The sequence below is a fragment of the Ornithodoros turicata genome, chromosome 2 (genome assembly GCF_037126465.1).
Source record: "Ornithodoros turicata isolate Travis chromosome 2, ASM3712646v1, whole genome shotgun sequence".
Taxonomy (NCBI): domain Eukaryota; kingdom Metazoa; phylum Arthropoda; class Arachnida; order Ixodida; family Argasidae; genus Ornithodoros; species Ornithodoros turicata.
The window spans coordinates 86,527,198-86,548,340 of NC_088202.1; the positions used below are offsets into that span (position 1 = coordinate 86,527,198).

The following is a 21,143-nucleotide window of genomic DNA, read 5'->3' on the forward strand; positions in this document are numbered from 1 at the left end:
CCATAACGGCGACCTCATGCTGGGCAGCATTGTGACTCTTGCATGGAGTGTGCCTCACGCCCTTTTCTCTTTTGTGTACTTTCCGCCTTCGTGGGCAATGAATGGAGTCCATAATTAGACGCGCCTTCACGCTCCGTTTGGGAAAAAGGAGGGAGTCGAGAGAGACGTCTCCAAACTGCAGTAGCAGACGACTGAGGTCTCGGAAGGTTTTGTTATGTTACTTTCCCATTAGTTGCGTACCATCAAATCTACTTGGTGCTCCACATGATCTTCAGCAATGTGTTACGAGCCCGTGTTGTTACGAAGCAGTGAACTCGCTGCATGTTGGTTGGCTCTCTTGGAATTTTTTTAGATTCAGTGTTAGCGCCGCGAAGCAACTGTGGCTATGAGCGGCGTACAGACGTGGACAGATGGAGAGAGGACAGCAGGAAGGAGTGGGGAACAGGGGGCTAATGTGCTCCCTGGGCCGACTTCAGGGGGAACTGTGCCGACATTCGTCTGGAAAGTCTTCGGAACACCAAGGGAAAACCTCAGACAGCACAGCCGGTAACAGGATTGAACCCGTGTCACCTTCCAGTCTCGGCCTGAAAAGCGATCATCTTAGCCACTATGCCACGGGAGCTAGTACTCTCTTAGAAAGACGTACCAAGCCATTAATATTGCAATTCCTTTGCATGTTCGCGACTGGCGCTTGTCAATCCGAGCAACGGAAGTCTTTCGCCTTTCTAGTTCACCGAATGAATCCTCAAAAAGGAATTTCCTCCGATAGCTCAGTTCACGGCCCGTGTGCTGCCCGTCTCGATCATCTGGTCGTGCTTCTGTCTTTTCTGTTTTAACCTTACGCAGCCTTCCGTAGCGAATTCCCGAAAAAGAGGACCGAACAACTTTCGGCAGCGGCTTCCAGAGGCTTCCAGCATTACGTCACTCTTTTAAACGATGAAGCAGATACGTTCTTTCATTTACGAGGACATAAAAGTCATCATTCACGAGAAGACCTCACAAGCAGCAGCGAAACCGCCAGCACGGCGACAATGGGCAGACAGAAAAAAACTTGCCACGAGCCTCACACTCCCTCACGAGTTCGCGTGACTTACCTCCCCTGTCTCTCGCAGCGCTGTTATCTTCTCAGTTCATTTCACGACCATGTGCCAAGAAGAGCTAGAAAAGGCCAATTATCCGTAACAGAGGCGTAATGGCAAGGCGAGCGCACCTGACGGGGGACAACAATGTCTTCACCTACCTGGGTGGTTCCCCCGACGGCCCGAAGAAAGCACCCTGGGTGCTGCACTCGTCGACAATAGGATGCGCTGATATCGATACTGAATTAGCAGAAACGGCCCTGGTTGAGACGAAACAATGTCTCCAGCAGAGTTTCCGGAAGGCAGCTCGTTTGTCAAAATTAAACGTGTCGGATTTTGGCAGGATGGCTCAGTTCAGGACCACGTAAACCCGTGGAAGCGTGAAGGTATTAGAGTGACGGGCTCATTAATATACTTTGAGTAATCGTGACTAATTGATGGTGGGAGGGTGATTGCAGAGCTTTTCTTGCGACCGTTGCCGGTGGTCCGCACTTTGGGCGTTGTGCTTCGCGTGTGAAAGTCGATGAGTGCTGCTCGGTGTCTGCGGGAGTTGATTTGGGAACTGTCAACTACGATTGGCGTGACCCAATGAGCAATGAGCAAGAAAATAGCAAACCACATCGTCCGTGGGCTGTACTTTATTTTGAAAAATTCGATTTACCTTGGATCAAGTGTTCGTGTAGAAAGGCTTCGCCACATTGTGAACGCCGCGTTCAATTTCAGACATATTCCTTTGACAAGATTTTATCTGGAGGCAAAACAACTTTATTGTCACATATCGTAGATGTTCGAAAGCGATATCACATATTTTCCGTTTCACTTTTCCCGGGTTATTAGGTCGTCCTGGTCTGAGAACGATGCTCTTGCGTTACCCATTACCTTGTTTACCCAGGGCACAGCTCTTGAATACGATATAACCTCTATAGCAGACGATTTTTTTCAAATACGATGTCTGACAACACGAACTACTTTCGTAATCCATGCATGCACCTTACGTGTGCCAAAAATCCGTCTGCGCGTTACACAGACAGGAAATTAATCATGTCAGCACAGTCTGCACCATATACACGTTGCTATTCTCGGCCAATTATTGTGTGACGTTGATACATCAAGGGCGGAAGTTGACTGGGTATATCGGGCGATAGCGCATGTAGTCCCCAGGCGGAAAGACACCGTCGTCACTGTAGTAGTCGTATCCTTGCCGGTCTTCGTTCCGGAAGATGCATCGTCGGTTCCAGCACTGCAGCGATCTGCAGCATGGAAAGTCGTAATGGCCGCCGCACTACATGAAACACAGTATTTGCTTTCAGCGAACAGAGTGAAACGTAATACACAACGCCATCTTAGTAGAAACCTTGAGCTCGAGGACCAAAATACAGAAACGATACGACACAGGGGTCAAAAACCAGCAATTGAACCATAAGCCCTGTGTCGTGTCGTCTCTGTATTTTGGTCCTCAAGCTCAGGGTTTCTACTAAGATGCCTATTTACCAGCTAGCCGACATCCTTTCAGTTTTAACAATGCCATTTCTTAGAACCTGAATCAGGCTCCTAAGTATTGCACGAGAAAGACTTTCTTTCAAGTCCCTGAAGACACTCGCCGGTACGAAATTCCGGTGACTTTGAATATTTCTGAAAAACTTTTTCTTTAGCCGCAAACAGCGCAATGACTGTCATATTTTTATAGCAAATAATTCAACGCAACGCGTCGATTACATTACATCTTACGTGATCTATCCAGTTCGTCCCAAGAACAACGACAAGAATATGTACGACGACAACAACAACAACAACATAGATGATGATGATGATGTGGGATGTTTCCCTGCGTTGAGTGCAGGAACCTACCCCATTTCAAAAATGTTGAATGTCGAATAATGTTTATTGGGTAGGGTTTCTCGTTGACGAGGGAAATACTGGACCACATATCCTGCGATAATTTGGTGAAAAATATAATGATGAACATCACAGTGAGGACCGAAGTCCTACCTTGTCCAGAAAGGCTGCTTTTGGAACGAGGCGTTGGTATAAGCTCGATTTCACCATTTATCACGGACTAGTCCAAGTGAGAGACCACAGCTCTCCTCAGTAACCATACCTGGTGCTCAAAAGAAGAAGAAGAAGAAAAAGAAATGTTCTTTCTGCTTCTTTTCTCATTCGTTCCTTCGTCGAATATTTCGTTCAATAGGAGATCATTGGTGCAGAAACCTATATGCCCCTTTTAGTTATCAAAACTTACTTGCCTGGGTCGGAGATGTTAAAAACGTGTTCGAAATCAATTACTGGACGCAGAATCTAATTAAGATCTTAATCTAAGAATATTAATCTAATTAAGAGTGAAAGTAATTGGAGTAGAGTATAGTAAATACTTCGAAAAAGTATATAATACCCCTGTCACACGGGCATTTTCGATCCTGCTCGACCGAACCTGCTTGAACCCAATGCAGATCGGATGGTGCTATACGGCCGCTTCCAAGCAGGATCGAACTTTGATCCTGCTTGACTCAAGACAGTTCCCATAACAGGATTGAGAATTTCAAGACGGCTCGACGGCCGCCATTTGCATCCTCGACCCCGGTGAACTGTCATAACTTAAGACGGACATGCGCGCGAAGCTACAAATGATGCTTACATCGGTATACGATAAATTACCACTAATATCGCTGTTATATAGGAAACGCGAAATTAATGAGTTCCGTTTATTCATTTGCACAGGTCAACCATTCAATGCGCATTGAAAGTGGCCGTGTAGAAGCGTCAAAACTCGAGCGTGCTCGGGAAGTTCGATGCAGATCGGATTCGAGAAGGATCGAAATGCCCGTGTGACAGGGGTATAAGACAGTTGAGTGCCACCGGCACATACTCTATTTTTATTTTTGTCGAAAACCAAACCAGTATGTCCGTCATCCAACTGTTTACTGTTCTTCTTTCTTTCTTTCTGTATTATTATTATTATTAAAGTAGGCTTTATAGACAAGTAGGAGTTGCATTTGATAAAGTTCGTCTGCTCTCTTTCTCTGAAAAATAACCCTCTTTTGCAAACATAGCATACACTAGCTGGTAACTTGTGAGTTGTGTTCAGAAAGAAAACGACTCGGAAAGGGTACCTCCTTCTTAGGTTTCATTCTGTTTTCTGCCATGCCAATATGTGAAAGAACGGAATCTACTGGGATTGGCCTGGCTACAGAGGTGGCGAGCGTTTCTCTAATATAGAAACGGAACATTTTTTATATAATATGACCACATACCCCGACCTCCTATGTGGAAGAACCTTTCAATTGTCGTGGGATAAAGCATTCAAGAGAAAATTCACAGTAAGGAAATTAAAGGTCAAACTTGAGATCAGAATACAGAAAATTGATTCCGCAAGAAAGGTCAAAGCGGAATGAAAAGGCCGCGGAAAGAAGTTGTGAAACGGTACGTGATTTAAAACTAACAGACAATAATTTTAGTATTGAGTAGAAAATGTCGAATGGAGAAAAGCATGCGAAATAGATTACAGTACTCTTCGGGAAAAGTAGGTGCCGAGTATAAGATACTAAAATACCAACAAACGTACTCAAAATATAGTATTTTGAATATACAGTACTCAAGATATGGGGGACTGGGCCTGGTTGACACAAACCTCATATCCCTGCGCACTCTGCGAACGCATGATGCCATGTTACCAAAGTGAGGTATTTCTTGATGGAGTTATCCGTGGACGTCGCAATAAGCCGTTTTGATCGAGGCGCTAAAATTATTAACACATGCTTGCTTCCCCGTGCACTGAAAGTGAATTTTCAAATCTCCCGAATCTTTCTTCTCCTGGGTCTTCTCCTTTCCGCATATTGAAGAACATCATTAGAATATGATAAAATCCCTAAAACCCCAGTGTTGGGACAAATAAAAACAGACTAACATCTCCATTTTTTTCTTTTAAAAATCAATCGAAAGCAGACACAACACGTACACAGCACTGTACTTCCACCAAATGAATTTTATTCCACAACTATCTATTTATACCGTTGTCCTCACAGTCGGCAGAACCTCCCAGAAGATTCACGGTTCACCTTGACGTTGATTTATTTTTAAACTTGCGTATCTTTATCATTGTACTCTATTGATGGTCTGCTAATGCATTCCCCCTCATCTAAGATTAAACTGGCTTCATATATATAAGACTCCCAACCATGCAGGGATGGAACGATATCGATATTCTTACCGATATTATCTATATTTTATGCCTGCGATGTTATGGATACTTTTAAAAGCGATATTTATCGATAAAAATATCGATATTTATCGATAAAAATATCGATATTCACATCGATATAGATATTGATATTACATCGATATAGATATGCATGCTGATAGAAGTATCAGTAATTCGGTGGCTTCTGCCCAAGCAGCACAATGTACTGAATGTCGAGTGCAATAGGGGTGGACGGTATGTGTCTTATCGATCTTCTTTAGTTTCAGGAGTGTGTTCAAGGACTTTCACATTACCGTCCACCCCTCTTGCACTCGACTTTCAGTACATTGTGCTGCCTGGGTGCGCGCGGACAGGATATGAAAAAAATTAGAGGACGGTCTCGTGTAACGCGAAATTCAGCGTCAGCTGTGCGTGTGGTGAAATGAGGCCGGATGAAAGTGTGTAGTATTGATTTGTGATCGCTAAAATGAATGAATGAAATCGCTGAAATTTGTGATCGCTGATTTGACTGTCGCGTTGAGCGAGCGACATACCCTAGCTATACCGTGCTTGCAGCTGTGTCTGCCGCCGGCACCCTTCGTGCTTTATGATGACGAGAAAGCTCTTTTATCCCGCTTTTTCAATGGTGAGTCTATTGGCAGCCGAACAAGGGCAAATTCATCAGAAGGCGTAAGGGAATATGTATACGACTATTTCCCCACGTTCCCGGTCTTTTCTAAATTTGCATGAGAGAAAGAACAATGTCTGCCTTAAATGGAAACCGTCGCAAATGGAAATGCAGGAGCAGCATCAAAGGCACGAAGACGTCTATACGCTCCGGAAGAATCTGTTACAAGAACATCCAATGTTCAATTCAATTCAATTCAATCTATTGGCACCCAAAAATCCCTGTAGAGGGCGTTAATATCGACTATAGTGCTGCCTCGTCTGCTGTGGAACTTGATCTCGGAGCGCACCGAGCGAAATGTGGCTTCTGTGCAAAAGCTGCAAGGTGTGACCCAAAAAACATGAGCTTCTTGCGGCACCTATACAATGTTTGTTCTAACCGCCGCAAATATAAGGATGACTAAGGACGATCATGATCTATGAAGCTGCTTTTGCTCATGCTCTATTAAGTCACATCACCCACACTGTGGCAGTGCATCAAAGGCCACAACCACACAATGATAACATTTACTTAAAGGGTTTCTGAATCTTCCCTGTTTACCATCATAATCGCTTCTTGCGTGATAACCTTCCCCACCTCTTGTATCATCCTACCCTGAAGGTGCACCATATTGGCACATCGTAGGTGGTATGGGCTTTTGGCATTAAAACAGTTTGTCGTAGTAAAAAAGCGGGGGAAATGTGTACTTCGAATATGTGTATTTTTTTCCTGCCTTCCGAAGGGATTCACCTCGTTCTATACACAGTAGCATAAGGGTTCAAAACGTGCACGTTTTTTACGCACAGAAAAATATCGTGCAAAATTTGTGCCAACCATATCCGGTCTCCCCGCCTACAGGCCTGGCCAAAGGCAGCACCGACGCATACTGTGCAGTATTCCACGCACATACAGCTATCAGCCCACCAACGCTCTGCCCTCAAAGCTCTCTTCACCTTTCTGGATACCATAGGACTTAGATCCTTATTGTGAAGGGGCTCATTATTTCATTCCCCGCATCACCACCAGCAATGGGGTAGAGTATCGCCACTGGCGATGAAACTCCCCAGTCATCATCTCGCAATAATGCCCAAGCAGCACAATGTACTGAAAGTCGAGTGCAATAGGGGTGGACGGTATGTGTCTTATCAATGTTCTTTAGTTTCGCAAGCATGTTCAAGGCCTTCCACCTACCCGTCCACCCCTATTGCACTCGACTTTTAGTACATTGTACTGCTTGGGTGTTGTTGTTGTTCGCGACCTTGGTCTGTAATATCCGAACAGACAGCCGGAGAAGTGCACGATAATAGAGAGTTTTAGTACATCGTACGCTATCGTCTTTGCGTACGTAAGGGATAGCGTTGGTAGTTCTGCGCACGCGCAAAACATAAAGAGAGCTTCGCGCATTGCGCAGAACCACCACACTATTCCTTACGTATGCAAAGGCCATAGCGTACGATGCACTAAAACTCTCTAATGTCTGATTGATCAGATAATAATATGAATAAAGAAAACGTATCGTCTCGGTGTAAAGCAAAATAAATCAGTGTAGACTTCTTACGGACGTGCATTGACTGCAAATTTGCCGCCTTCAATTACGCTCTAAATTCCAGGCGATCATAATCGTAGTGTTTCGACGAGCTTCCGTTCACCTCTCAGACGCACGTTTTAAGTTAGTTTTAAGTGGGGCACGAAAAAAAAAAATTTAATCTAAGACTAGCCCACGCGAATCATGATTTGCTTCGGCCCATGCATGTCATCCTCTGCTTCGTGCCAGTGAAGCGAAATCGTAAAGCAATTCCAGAGTATCTTTCACAAACCAGATTTATATAGTCCCCGTCCTTGAAGGAGGGCCAAATGTGTGACGTCACAGACTTCATCATGGTACACAAACAGCTTACACGAATCACGTAAAGTCGCAGACCGATCACGAGTGCGTTCAAATATTTATTGACTGTGTCGAGAAATTTTAAACAAAGCTGAAATTTACTTGTAGAAAAATTGTGCTAATCAAAACATTCTGAAACTCACTCTTTACAATGTGCTCGTCAAGAGTCACAAACCAAGATTTGTGTACCGTGCACAGCGGAACAGTTTTCGCGGCCGAAAACAAAGTCATACTCGGTGCATTCGAAACTGCAGTTATTGGCATATCCGCGCTGCATGTCACACTTTGTCAATCTGCCAGACATCATAGGTATGCGAGGAACAGAGCTCGTGTGCCTCGTCACGGCCGTATTTCAAAAAGCTTCTTTGTACACGGGACGCGCTTTTCGTTTCACCTCCTTTCAACACCTGCGATTCGCCTCGTGTACCTTACTTGCTTGAGCCGGTGACGCAAGACACGTGGTCGCATCAAGCTCTGCAGGAGAGAATCTCTCGACATTTTCCCTTGTGCTCGTGCGTGCCTTATACTTATTTCGTTTTCTTCTTCTTCTTCTTTTTTTTCTTGTATTGTGTTTGTTTTCTGCAAGGAATCGATTTCACGAGAGCAGAGGACATTGCTTCATCGTCTCACTGCCCGCACTAACAATGCTGAGACCGATGCGTACGATATAATATTAATTCAACTAAATTTTACCTTTATTTTACCCATTCACTGATGGGTGGGGCAGGTGAAACAAGCGGCACAGAGCGGCACAAGCGGCACAGAGGCTTGACGAGTCCGCCGAGCCCCTCGCTATCCCACGACACGAAATCAGTTGAATAAAATAATTAAGAAGGCCCTCACAGCATACTCAAGGGAAGGGGAGCAATCGCAGCATGAATTCCCCTAGATTGCAATTATTCTGACCTCAATCCCTGAAATTTACTTCCCATCACTGCAAATAATCCCCAAACTTCGCATAAACTTCCGCGTATTTAGTCCTGAAAGGGACTAATGGATGTGGCAAAGCATCTAAAATCCCCCAAAGGTCTAAAAGTACTCCATTTCTTTCCAATCATGTTTTACTTGTGCGTTCCTACTGCCACCACATGATCATCCCCACCATCCCCTGGTGGTCTGCGCTAACCACTCTTTAGCGGTATACAAGCTCGAGTAGCCGGCTCCACAATCTTCATATTATTTTTTAATATCCAATCGAATCCCATTCTGCTTCTCTTTTGTTAAGACTTGGCTTGCAATTAATCCGGTTCCACAAAATGTAAGATGCATTAAAAACTGGGAAAATATAACTAAGCCAGTATATCGCGCTTATAATTACACGTGTTCAGTCAGAGAAAGTTAACCGGCGAACTAGAGAAGAAGCAAAAAACTACCTCGTTCAATACCAGTTCATTTTGAGGAGAGGCCCATTCTAGCCCTTAGTGTCACTATCACACTCATGTCATATAATGAATTAGCCCTGGCCAATCTCCCTAGCGGATCGCGGCCATCTTCCTGGGGAGAAGAAGACGAGAAGAGGAGCGGTCGTGAACTGAACGTTGCGCGATATCAATAATATGTGCTTCTTCTGGAACAGAGACCCAAGCAGCACAATGTACTGAAAGTCGAGTGCAATAGGGGTGGACGGTATATGTCTTATCAATCTTCTTTAGTTTCACGAGTGTGTTCAAGGTATTTCACCTACCCGTCCACCCCTATTGCACTCGACTTTCAGTACATTGTGCCGGCTGGGGACGCTTATATTGCGTTTTGTGATGTTTGTAAGCGTGTTCCACGCTGAAAAAACGTGTCCCGTTCGGAGAGAATTGTCATCTAACCAAATGGTAATCTACTTACAATCTGATACCAGCCTCTGCAGGCGGGTTCCCCTACGAGAAGGTCAGCTTGGGATGTCCATGCAGCTGCCAGCAAAACCGCTATAGTCAAGATCTTATCATCTGTAAGAACTAAAAACAGAAAACAACCTGTAGAGACGAATCAATGCCTGATACTGGTTATTACAAATACGTCATCTTGACCAAATCGTGTGTCGCCCACTTGTGTAGCGTGCATGTTAGTGGCTTCCGCAATATAGGAAGAACACATTAAAAGCTCACCATTCATGTCGGTAACGTCATGCCTGCATGCGGAGCGATTGAAAGCACGGCTGTCGCTGAATGAGGACTTCCGGCAACATGAACGAAGCGACGCGCTATTATGAGCGAGGGGATTCTGGCGCGCACCGACGTGTCACGTGTTCATGTCACGTGGCGGATGTTTCACACTTGATCGTTTTATGGAGTGGCGTTAATGTATTCTGAAGCACGAGTGAACGTTGAGCCTCAAGATACCAGGAGAGTCTTGTGTTGACCGTCTTTAACGGGAACAGCCGAAAACATTCCAAATCAGCGAAATTCACAGGTCTCTAAAAGGGGTCACTGCATATGACACGCATTACCGAATTTTACGTGCAGTATAGTTACGGAGGTGAAAGGAAGTTGTTGAAGTAAAGTGGCGCCCGTTTCAACACCACCTATACGAACGGATGCACACGTTGATGCAGATGTACTCTCTTCCATTTGCTTCCTCGCTTCACGGATGCTCGCGCAATACCTTTCAGCACAGACCTTTCTGCCGAACTCGTTATGGAACAGACAGGACACATGCATAACGACAATAAATAACGACACTGTTATCCTCTACAACTTGTTCCACGTGCGTGCACGTAATTTTGTACGCTTCCCTATACCATGCCGTGGTGAATCGACATATCCTCCACGGCACGGTATAGTCTAGAGACAACGTACAAAATTACGTGCATATATGGAAATAAGCAAATACACTAGTGAAAGCTGGGATGGGATGCAGTGGGGGACAGGATCAACAAGTTGAAGAGAAGTTGAACTATGCTCCCAAGCTTTGGTGTTCACTAAAACATTCGTGTCCAACAGTGGAATAATATTGTCCGGTCGCTTATACGAACTGAAAGCATCTCCGTCCTTTCCATAGCCCCCATTTGTTTCTTTATCACATCACCATTACCATCATTCCATAGCTTTTTTTCATCGAGTGCATATATATAGAGAGAGAGACATATCATATATGCATATACATACCACATATGTTTGTAAGTCAAACGTCGCCGTGCCAGTACTGGACAGCTGTTTTGGCCTTCTTGGGCCTCATCAGCAGTACGCAGGCAGGCAACGTTTGAGCGGATGGCGTCAGAAGGTCACGTAACACGTGATTCCTCCCGTCAGGGTGAGCTAAGTCACCACTGAAAGCCCAGTGCAAAGCCCGTGCAGTATATTAGGATAAAAAAATAGCCGGAGCTCTCTCTCTCTATATATATATCACGAAGAAGGCGGAGCTTCCGCCGCAACGTTGACCATACCCCTAGATATCTTTCTATTAGTTTAAATTGTAATAAATCGCCCCGTTTTTTACTTCCCCTACCTTCGTTGTTTGCCTTTCATTCCTTCATAACTGTATTTACTTCGTGGCCTTCTGAACTTTTATTCTGCATATATATTCTGCATATATACATAGACATTCTGTATATATAGACATAGAAAATCAAAATGCACATCAAAGCTTAGCAAAACAGAAACCCGTGCACGGAAGTGCGCATTGGAGCGAGTACGGCAAACATTCGGGATGCTTTGTGCGAGCTCAGCCGAATGCGGAATTATGCGAGGAGACGCCATTGCCCGCTCCTATTGTTTCATCGATAAATGCATTGTCCTCTCTATGACTACGCTGATGACCGAACGCGCGTGTCAAGACGGCTGATGAGTTCATCACTCCTCATGCATGAAACAGTTGCAAGGGGCTCAACTACGAGATAATCGATCAAAACAATTACCAGCTCCGGTTACACGAGCAGACGTTTCGTCTATCGTCGCTGATATTTTAACATAATAATTCCATTAAGAAGTAACGATACTGTTTGAATAATAGTAATGATAGTAATAATTTAATATTTAAATAAGTCCAAGCATGCAGGTGCGTCAAGATTTGGAACGTTGGAGGCTCAATATTAGTGACAGTGTGTCACACAGTTCAGCTATTTACGCTTCAGGCGTATCGTTCCACGTAGGATAGATAAAATGGCGTAGGTGAACGATAAAATATTTTTTTAAAAACAAGTAATAGTTTTTGAGCGCTTCGTGTCGTGTTTTTTCTGTCTTCTGTCCATTGCTCAAGCACCTTCATTACGGAGCACGTAGGATAGCTTGTGCCCTACACTACTCCTTACCAGGAAAATGTAATGAGCATAAGAAAGCGGAAAATCTCATCTGCAGTGGAAACACGGAATTAAGAGTGTATCTACCTCGGGTTAGTACGACTGCCAGGCCAATATTAATGTTTTGTTCGGTTTTTCTGCAACAGCGAGTTTTGGAGGCACCTGCGGTACAGAATCTATGGCATGAAGAGGACGCTTTTTTTCCCCTTGCACACCCATTTTCACCCCCACCCCCGCACACACGCGCTCTATCGGCGCAACCAATTTCATACAAACTGCGAACCTCAACACCACTAAACAAAGTGAAAATTTGGTCGGCTTCTGGCCGGGACCTCCTGGAGATGCATCTGTGCATGGAGGAAAGAACTAATTCCTCCATGCGGTAGCAGCTCATATCCTCCAAACGCCCATTTCCACCGACGTCCCAAATCAACCAAAAGCTCATTTCCTCCGAAAAAATGTTCGCATGTTCTGGGCTTTCGGTTGATCTGGGCACGCGGGTGGCAGTGACCCACATCCCCCAAATGCTCTTTTCATCCGAGCGCCCAGAACCACCAAAAGCATTTTAATGGGGCACAACTGAAGATAAATTTAGGAGCCCAAAAATGACCCTTGCTATGGGCTGACACCTTTTGGACATCCTTGCCCAAATAAACTTGTTTGATTTTATCCCTGTTGCATCGTCATGAGAAGTCTCTCTCTCTCAGCGGTTACATCCCATTTCGCCTATTCCCATTTCGCCTAATCCGGATTATCGTATTAAAGAGGTCGGCGGCGTGACAGGCGTTAGGCAAAATGGGACTGCTGTGCAATCTCATTAGGCGAAACGGGACTGTCTGCAAGTGGGCGTTACTTACACGTCCCTCCCCGGAGGTCACGTCTGTAAGATATGAATGCGCGTCCGGCAACAACCTTAGGTCGTCCGACAACAACCTTACGTCGCCCGAAACAAGGACCCTTTACATTTGCAAATGAAGGTGTGCGCGATGGAAAGCGGACAATTGCTCACCGAGCGTTTTCTCATCAGTCCAGAACTGAGAGCGAAGGAGGATGAAGGAAATACGCGTCTTCTAAGAAGCGCAATGAACAAAATAAAGAAAAAAATGGCGTTCCTTCACGAATTTTTTGCGGGCGATCTATGGAAAGGATTTTTGTTCTGAAAACGGCTACGATATCAGGTGACCGAAAGGAACAGATGTTCTCATTGGGACAACTTTGTAGCTTTTATAATTAAAAAGTTAATTAACGAAAGTTAATTAAGACATTGCCTTTGGACTTTGCTAATGCCCTGCTAGGGAGTGCCCTTCAGCATATGCTATATTGCAATTGATTTCATCTTGGAAAAAGTGTTACATATATTTTTAAAAAATCTGTTCACACTTAGCGTGGACATCCTGTATATATGTCCTCTGGTGCTGTCGCATCTTTCCATGAGTATCTGTTTCTCTACGTGCAGCCACAGAAGCCATCTTAATCTGTAAGTTTGAATTTCAAACACGTCTAGTGTCATTTACTTGTTTCTTTAATGGCTTTTTTTTCCCTCTTTATATACATGTATATATATATATAAAACATCAGTTTCGGTCTACCCTTGGTGGAAGCAGTGGCTTCGATAACGCAAATTATGACAATCTTAGATGCTGTCAGTCGTTTTGGCCCTTTATAGCCGTGGCCACAGCACGCTTTTCTTTGTTGTTTAGAGGTACTAAACACAAAATTTTAGTCGGCATTTGTGTGGTACTGATTTTCAAGAAACGAGGAAACTGAGTTATGAAGTACCAAATGACCTTTCTAACGTTTGCCTACCCAGGGAGTTTCCATCCCTTGCAGTAGCTGTATTAAAATAAAATAAAAAATCAAGGCTCCAATAATTTTGGCTCCAAATTTTCACGATACGACCACAGGGATTATATGCGCGCCTCGTGCATTCGCGAAGTCAGGGTTCAAATCTGTGGTTGGACTAGCTTACTTAGCGCTGAGCCCTATATTACTCTCACAGCATTTCTTAAAAGGAGCACTGGTACACATTATCTTTATTCGCTTTCACTTTCTTCATGCCGACAGTCTATCGATCAGACCCTAAGGCCTCCTTTTGTGTTTGCGTTTTTTGTTTTAAGGAATAGGAAGTCGGCCTATGCCTGACGAACCTTCCCACCCTTTCACTTTTCAATAAGCAACCCCCCCCCCCTCCTTTATAAACAATCCTACATCGCCTTTGCCGATATTGCACACATGCGTGCGTGAATGAGTGTGTGTGAGAAAAAGAAAAAAAAAAGGAGAAATTGGCGACACGTGAGTCCTATTGCTTCTATGCTTGTGCACATTTATGAATTATTTTTCTATTACAGAGCTACAGCAATTCGCGTGATTGAAAACATTCTGTCTTCACCCTGGATTCGTCTGGGATCCCTCACTGCTATTCCTTTCTTAGAATTAACAAACATTTATTTATTTATACTGTCCCACAAACCACTTCACCTAACTTACGAGAAAAAAGGCACGTAAATAATCCGTTACAGTAATCCGTTCCGTAATCCGTACAGTATAGCCGATTACAGTGATCGGTACTTTTTCGGTATCTGAGTGGGGATCGCGATACTTTTTTTAAATCAGTATCGAAAAAGTATTTCCGTTACAAGTTCATCGTCCATGATTAACACGAGCTTGATATAACTGGCAAAGGGATAAAGTTGTTATGTGGAGATGCGTAATTAACGTTGACTTCCCGATACAGAATGACGAATTTATTACATTGACTTTTGTGTAAGAACTAAAAAAAAAAAAGTCAACGCAAGGCTATGCTTGAGTAAAATCAACAAGGTTGTAGAGTTATATGAAGATGCGAGATCAAGTGACATTTGGCAGCACGTCAGGGGACCGCCTTCTATCCTCACGTGACACGGATTAGTAATGATGAAAGATGTGAGAAGATGTGGGTTCGATCCCTACAGCTGGCTAACCTTTTCAGTGACTTTCATCTTTCATCGTTGATTTCTTAGGCAATTTGAGGCTTTGTTTGTATCTGTCCCTTCTATGTTGTTCCAGCTAGAGCCCTGCACCATCCGCGGATGGAGGCGGATATCCGCGGATATCCGCAAGATACTTGCGGATTCGGATGAAAATTTAGCACTTTCTGCGGTGTGCGGATCGGATGCGGATGGCGCAAGGTCGGATGCGGTTCGGATGCGGATACGAAGGCAGCGGATCGGTAGCGGATCGGATGCGGATATACCGCGTGCTGTCATTTTTCCACCAGCAATTTATTTGTATTGCTCGCCGACAGCCGACAGCGAGCGCATGCTCGGGTTCACCTTTGACCATGCACGGCGGCAAGACGGGAGAGGAGGCATTCTGGCGTCTCGAACCGCGCGAGCACCGACGGGGTAGCGTTCCACGCGTTCCAGAAGTCTCTCCATATCGCGTTTGTTGAAAGGTTTACCTTTGCTTGTCGTCATGACTGAGTCCTTCCGTGACAGCATGGAGGCATCCGAAATTTTACCAACATGCTTCCGGCGGTCTTTACGCGTCTTTCGAAACGTGCGGATTTTGCGGATCGGATGCGGATGGTGCTTTTTGCTCAGCGGATCGGATGCGGATGTAAACTGTTGTGTATGGTGCGGATGCGGATCGGATGCGGATAACGTGTGCGCGGATGCGGGTCGGATGCCAAAAATCTCATCCGCACAGGGCTCTAGTTCCAGCCTCAGAACATCAGTGTATCTCACGGATTAGTAGGCGAAGTGGGACTGTCTGCAGCATACATTAGGGACCCCCTGCAGTTCAAGGTCCGTGAACCTGCTAAGGGACGGCGAGATAATCCGCTAAAAAGCATTGTGCGAAATATGAAGACACGCTCTCTTTGATGAGCACGAATGGAGCGCGTTCAACGAAGTAGACGTTCAAAAAACACGCTATTAACCGGCTGAAACAACCATTAGAAAAAGCTTGCAAGGAGTACTGTGCATGAAACCAACATATCGTCTAACGTCTATGTCCTCAGAAGGCGCTTGAGGTTTGTGTGTTTTTCCCCGTCCCGCTATGTGTTCCAGCCACAGCACAGAACATACCATTCCCATCATGTCCTTTCCTCGTGCCTCATGACGCGGATCTCCATGAGCTTCCGTGCATATGAATAAAATTCATTGTCGAAATATCTCTCTGTTCGGATCACTTCTTGAACGCGACTTCATTTATACGTTTCCTTCGTAAGCTTCACTTCTGAGTTTGGACGGGTAGAAAATTATATGCGATGTACATACCGAGTGCCTTGTCATTTCTACCCATCCAAGCTCAGCTTCTTTAATATGGATTTCGTACACCAGCTCTCATTTTTATATCCGTCGTATCTGTTATATCTCGAGACAGAATTATTAAGCACGGGAACAAAAGAAGCTGTAGAAGTCAGCGCACCGCACACATTACGTTACAGAACGGACATTTCGAGCACCAGATGAGCAGCAGCCAGGGACCCACATGACGGCAAGGGTCACGTGACCCTCTCTGGTCAGTTGCAGGAAGTACATTGGATTCCCGCTCACTTTGGAATCGTTCACCCTTCCCCCTCTCCCTGAAAAATGGGGGAAGCGTGCCCTTTCAAGTATCCCGCTTAGAGCCCTGCACGGGCCGACTTTTCCGGGCCCGACCCGGCCCGGACCTTCATATTTTTATGCCGACCCGGCCCGGCCCGGTGACCCAGCGACTAGAGCCCGGCCCGGCCCGGCCCGGAATCTAAGCAAATAGAGCCCGGCCCGGCCCGGCCCGGTGACCCGGCGAGTAGATCCCGGCATAGTATTTCCAGCCGCGACGTACGCGTTTCTGGCGATTGTCGAACAAATTTATCAGTAAATTTATAAGGAGAGAAGACAAACATACAAGTGATGGCGGTTTAACACCATAACCGCACCAGACCAAATTAAATCCAGAACGTATACGCGGGCGTGGGCGTTATCGTTACACTGTCAAGATTTTGCGGAGGTACAGGACGCTGTCGACAAACTCCCTCTCCCAGTCCCTACCTCTCTCACCAAGCTTTGCCAAGTGCTTGTGAAATACGCGAGGAGTGAGGAGCAATGTAAAGTGGCTTTCAGAATGTTCTAGAGGGTCCCTTGTTTGTATTTGCCTTGTTTGTCTTTGCAAAGTATGCACAAGAATGACGCAAGCGCATGATGATATGAACTAATTCATCTCCATTATGTGGAATTAGCTGCGTGGCCTGGCCGGGCCTGACTCTCGGAAACATATTTGTCGGCCCGGGCCCGGCCCGACCCGCTGTGGTGGAGTATTTTAACGGCCCTGGCACGGCACGGCCCGCGGTGCTAGCGTATTTTGTCGGCCCGGGCTCGGCCCGGCCCGGAGCACTCAGCCAATAACAAGCCCGGCTCGTCCCGCGCGCCGGGTCGGGGGCCCGGGCCCGTGCAGGGCTCTAATCCCGCTTTCGGTGGTCCTGGCTCCTAGGCGCTCGAATGAAAAAAGCATTTGGTGGATGTGGGTCACTGCCACCCGCGTGCCCAGATCAACCGAAAGCCCAGATCCTCCAAACACTTTTTCGGGGGAAATGAGCTTTTGGTTGACCTCCATGCATCTGTGTGACGCCATGACCGTCAGTATTGCCGACAGATAAAACGAGAGCGATGTTTTTGTTGACTAATGTTTATGAGCATGGGCATATTTTTTGAAGAGATTGTGTGAAGCTACCATAGTTCCTTTTAGCTTGCTCGTGTTTTATACATTTTAGTGGTTTTACTCTATTGCCCAATACTCGGTCGCTGTTGTAGCTCCCTTTCGAATCATTGTTACTTACTTGCCTTCAGCGACAGCGTAGCAATTTATTCGCCCTTGAATGGCTCGGAGCCGCGCCGTGGTTAATGTCTTTCTGAGTACAAGTATTTCATAACTAAGAATGCTAATGAAATATGGAATTGTGCAGAAGCTGCTCCCGTTCACATAACCTATAAGTGTGGGTATAGGTGGTCTAATGTATCTAGGAATAGTGTGATAGCAATAAAATAGAATGGAACGGGAAAAATGCAAGACCGATGCTTTTCGGAGCTGTAACTCAGAAATTAGACTCCTACACATTGTCGCCTAATACAGCAATTTACGAACGAAACGAGCTGGCATCCGAATATCTAGATATCCTAATAACACTGACGTGTTAGTATGTCATGTCAACATGACATTTGTTTGGACCCATCCCGGACCGCTCGCAAGCCTGCCTATGTTTCCACGTGGTTCACGAACCGAGGGTTCTGTAAAGAATTTCAAAAATAACCAGGGCTGTGCGAATAGCAATCTTAAAACGGAAGCGAATACGAAACGTATACCTATGTACCCGAAGCGAATAATCACATACCTGTACCAAACACCGATAGAGCATATTTACGTATGCACATGATGCAAATAAAGCAACACTCACTTTGTTTTATAACCTCCCTCCGAAAGCTTTTGTGCTTATACGACTGCGGATTTTGTACTCGAATATAAGGTATTCGGTTTGGAAGAGACATCGCTTCGCCACGAAATTCCATATTGGATTCGGAATTGGAATCGAATATATACAATTATTCCCTTCGGTATTCGGAAAATCCGAATATTCGTACAGTCCCCGCAAGATAAGAATTTCGAATGAAGCACGCGTAGTACTTGCACGTCTCAAAAAAGTGTCCCACAGCCACGATTTCTTCGAGAAGGTTGAAACGTGTTGTCTACTTACGTGATGTCATGACTCCGTGATGATGTGACGATGTATGACTGGTGGTTTATGTGTGCATTCGCAACCTAATACACGCACTCTCTTCCGTGCACCACGTGTAGATTATAGGAGGTGTGAAAAGCCCCATTAATATGCATCGCTGCTCTAATTTTTCGGTTCATCGCTTTCCAGCATTTGTGCGATGTGCCGTGTATGCTGTACGATTATAAGGTCAGCTAGTGTCGTGACGGTGTCGCGTATTTGCGTGTGACAATAATCACTGTTTCCGCTTCTGAGGTCTTTAACCTATACTCTCACGCTTAAATACAAAAATCGGCGTGTGACCCAATATGCGTATGCATTATGCTTGCTAATACGGAATGTTCTTTAACCCCAAAGGATATTTTTTGTCTTCGTCTTGTATATCTAATGGGACTGCGTTGGTACGATGTTGTGCTACAGAAATAATCAGCACAATCAGGTGAGGGTGCCGGTAACTAAGGTCCGGCACATTGATGTATCTGATTCAAACCGCAAATGTTTATCACCTCTGAGTCATAAAACATACACCACCATCGTCTAGATAATCTGTCACATACAGATTACAATCTTAGGTAGCGTCTGCAATCTGGCGACGGAGGCTGAACTTCCGTTAAAGGAGCATTGAAGGCATCTCGAACATTTTTAAAAAATATTTTACCGCGTGATATGAACATAGTACCGCCAGGAACTGTCATTAGAGAGTTTTAGTGTACCATACGCTATCGCCTTTGCGTACGTAAGAGATACCGTTGGTGCTTCTACGCACGCGCAAACCATAAAGGGAGCTTCGCGCAGTGCGCAGAACCACCACGCTACCCCTTACGTCCGCAAAGGCGATAGCATATGATGCACTAAAACTCGCTATTGTCTGCAAGGAACTACCGTAAGGGACTGTCACGCAAAAAATTTCCTTTGGGAAGACCGCACTTCTTGAGAAAATTAGTTCACAAGAACGCGCGCAGCGACGGCGAACTCACCCAGCTCCTTCTGGCATATTGTGACGTCAGATCATTCGAGTACTTTTATTGGCTGTCTTCTTCTTATTATTATTATGGGATACGGAAGGTCAGCCTCCCTCGTGGGGGCTTGCTAAAATCGTCTGCTACGGCGCGGGAGCGAGGCGTCCGGTCGACTGCTCACTGCTCTGCGTCAGACGAGGGACGGGCGGCGCCAAATACAACCGCAAAAAGAAGGCGCACGTCTCATCATTGGGCGGCTCTGGTGACGTCGCAGACTGGCTGCCGACAGAAGGAGCTTTTCTGAGGCGCGCGCTACACTCGTACTTCTTGCGCGAATGTGTGTCCCCGGCAGTGGCGTAGCCACAGGGGAGTTATTATTTTTTTTTTTTTTTATGTTCAACCCCCCCCCCCCCAAAAAAAAATCGTGCCTTTGCTAGAGCATTTGGGAGAGGGGAAACGAGGGTGAAGTCCTCCCCCCATGCAGAGTTCCCGTAGAATCCTTCCCGAAATATTGTTCTGGCTACGCTACCAGTCCCAAGTCTTGTAATCCTAATGTCTACTACTCCTGACATATTTTTTCGAGCTCTAAGTGTTCCGCTTGAAAGTTTTGAGCCCCATTCAAAAATGTCGTGTGTTTTGAGAAACGACCTTAACGTAATTATAGTTATTGCGTTTTAACGATGACGCACAATGATATAAGCACTCAATAACATCCAACAAGTCAATATGTTCTCAAGTTTCTCAAGCTCAATTTCGCCTATGCAGTTCACTGCATTTTTTAAAGGCTTTTTGTAAAGAAACTGCGTCGACTGCCCTGTTGTAGGACATCTTCCTACGATAAAATACTTTGCTCCACATCGCAGGATTATTATAGGCTGTCATATACCGGGCAACCTCTTTTACGAAAGCGCGGGGAGAGGGTGCTTGATTTTGCTTGTGCGCGTCCCAACTGCCAATAACGAATGTGCATTTTCATTTCTAGATCTTTTTGTCAAACAATTTACGCAATAGTACAGTTCCCAGTCACGCGAAAGCTTTCGGAGCAACATTTCCGGCATAATATTTATGCATATTTTGTGCACATTTACTCGTTTCGCGCCGCATATTCGCATGCATTTTTTTGAAGAGTTTGGTGCATAAAGTCCCGGGCCCTACGTACATTACTTTGGAAAGCGCATAAAAGTACGAAACAACAGCAGACGTATGAAAGATAATTGAAACGGTAAAACGCGCTTCTCGGACGATGTAACAAAAGTGAGCACAGCTGATATTATTATTTTTGACGTAGAATTTACGTCTTTACGTTCATTTTAATTATGAACTGATTTAACTAATAAACTAAAAATAATTGACTTACTTTAAAGTCACCGAAGTAAATTGTACGCCCAAAACGTCGCGGACTTCTTCAACGGGGAGAGCTC

The 21,143-nt window shown here is 45.1% G+C and overlaps 1 long non-coding RNA gene across 1 annotated transcript; it reads right to left on the reverse strand.

Moving 5' to 3' along the window:
* Positions 1 to 1,702: 1,702 nt before the first annotated feature.
* On the reverse strand, positions 1,703 to 10,005 carry LOC135385670 (uncharacterized). The gene is made up of 3 exons (XR_010420469.1): positions 9,902 to 10,005; positions 9,642 to 9,751; positions 1,703 to 2,361 (listed from the first exon to the last, which is right to left on the reverse strand). It is a non-coding gene; the product is annotated as an uncharacterized LOC135385670 (long non-coding RNA).
* Positions 10,006 to 21,143: the final 11,138 nt, after the last annotated feature.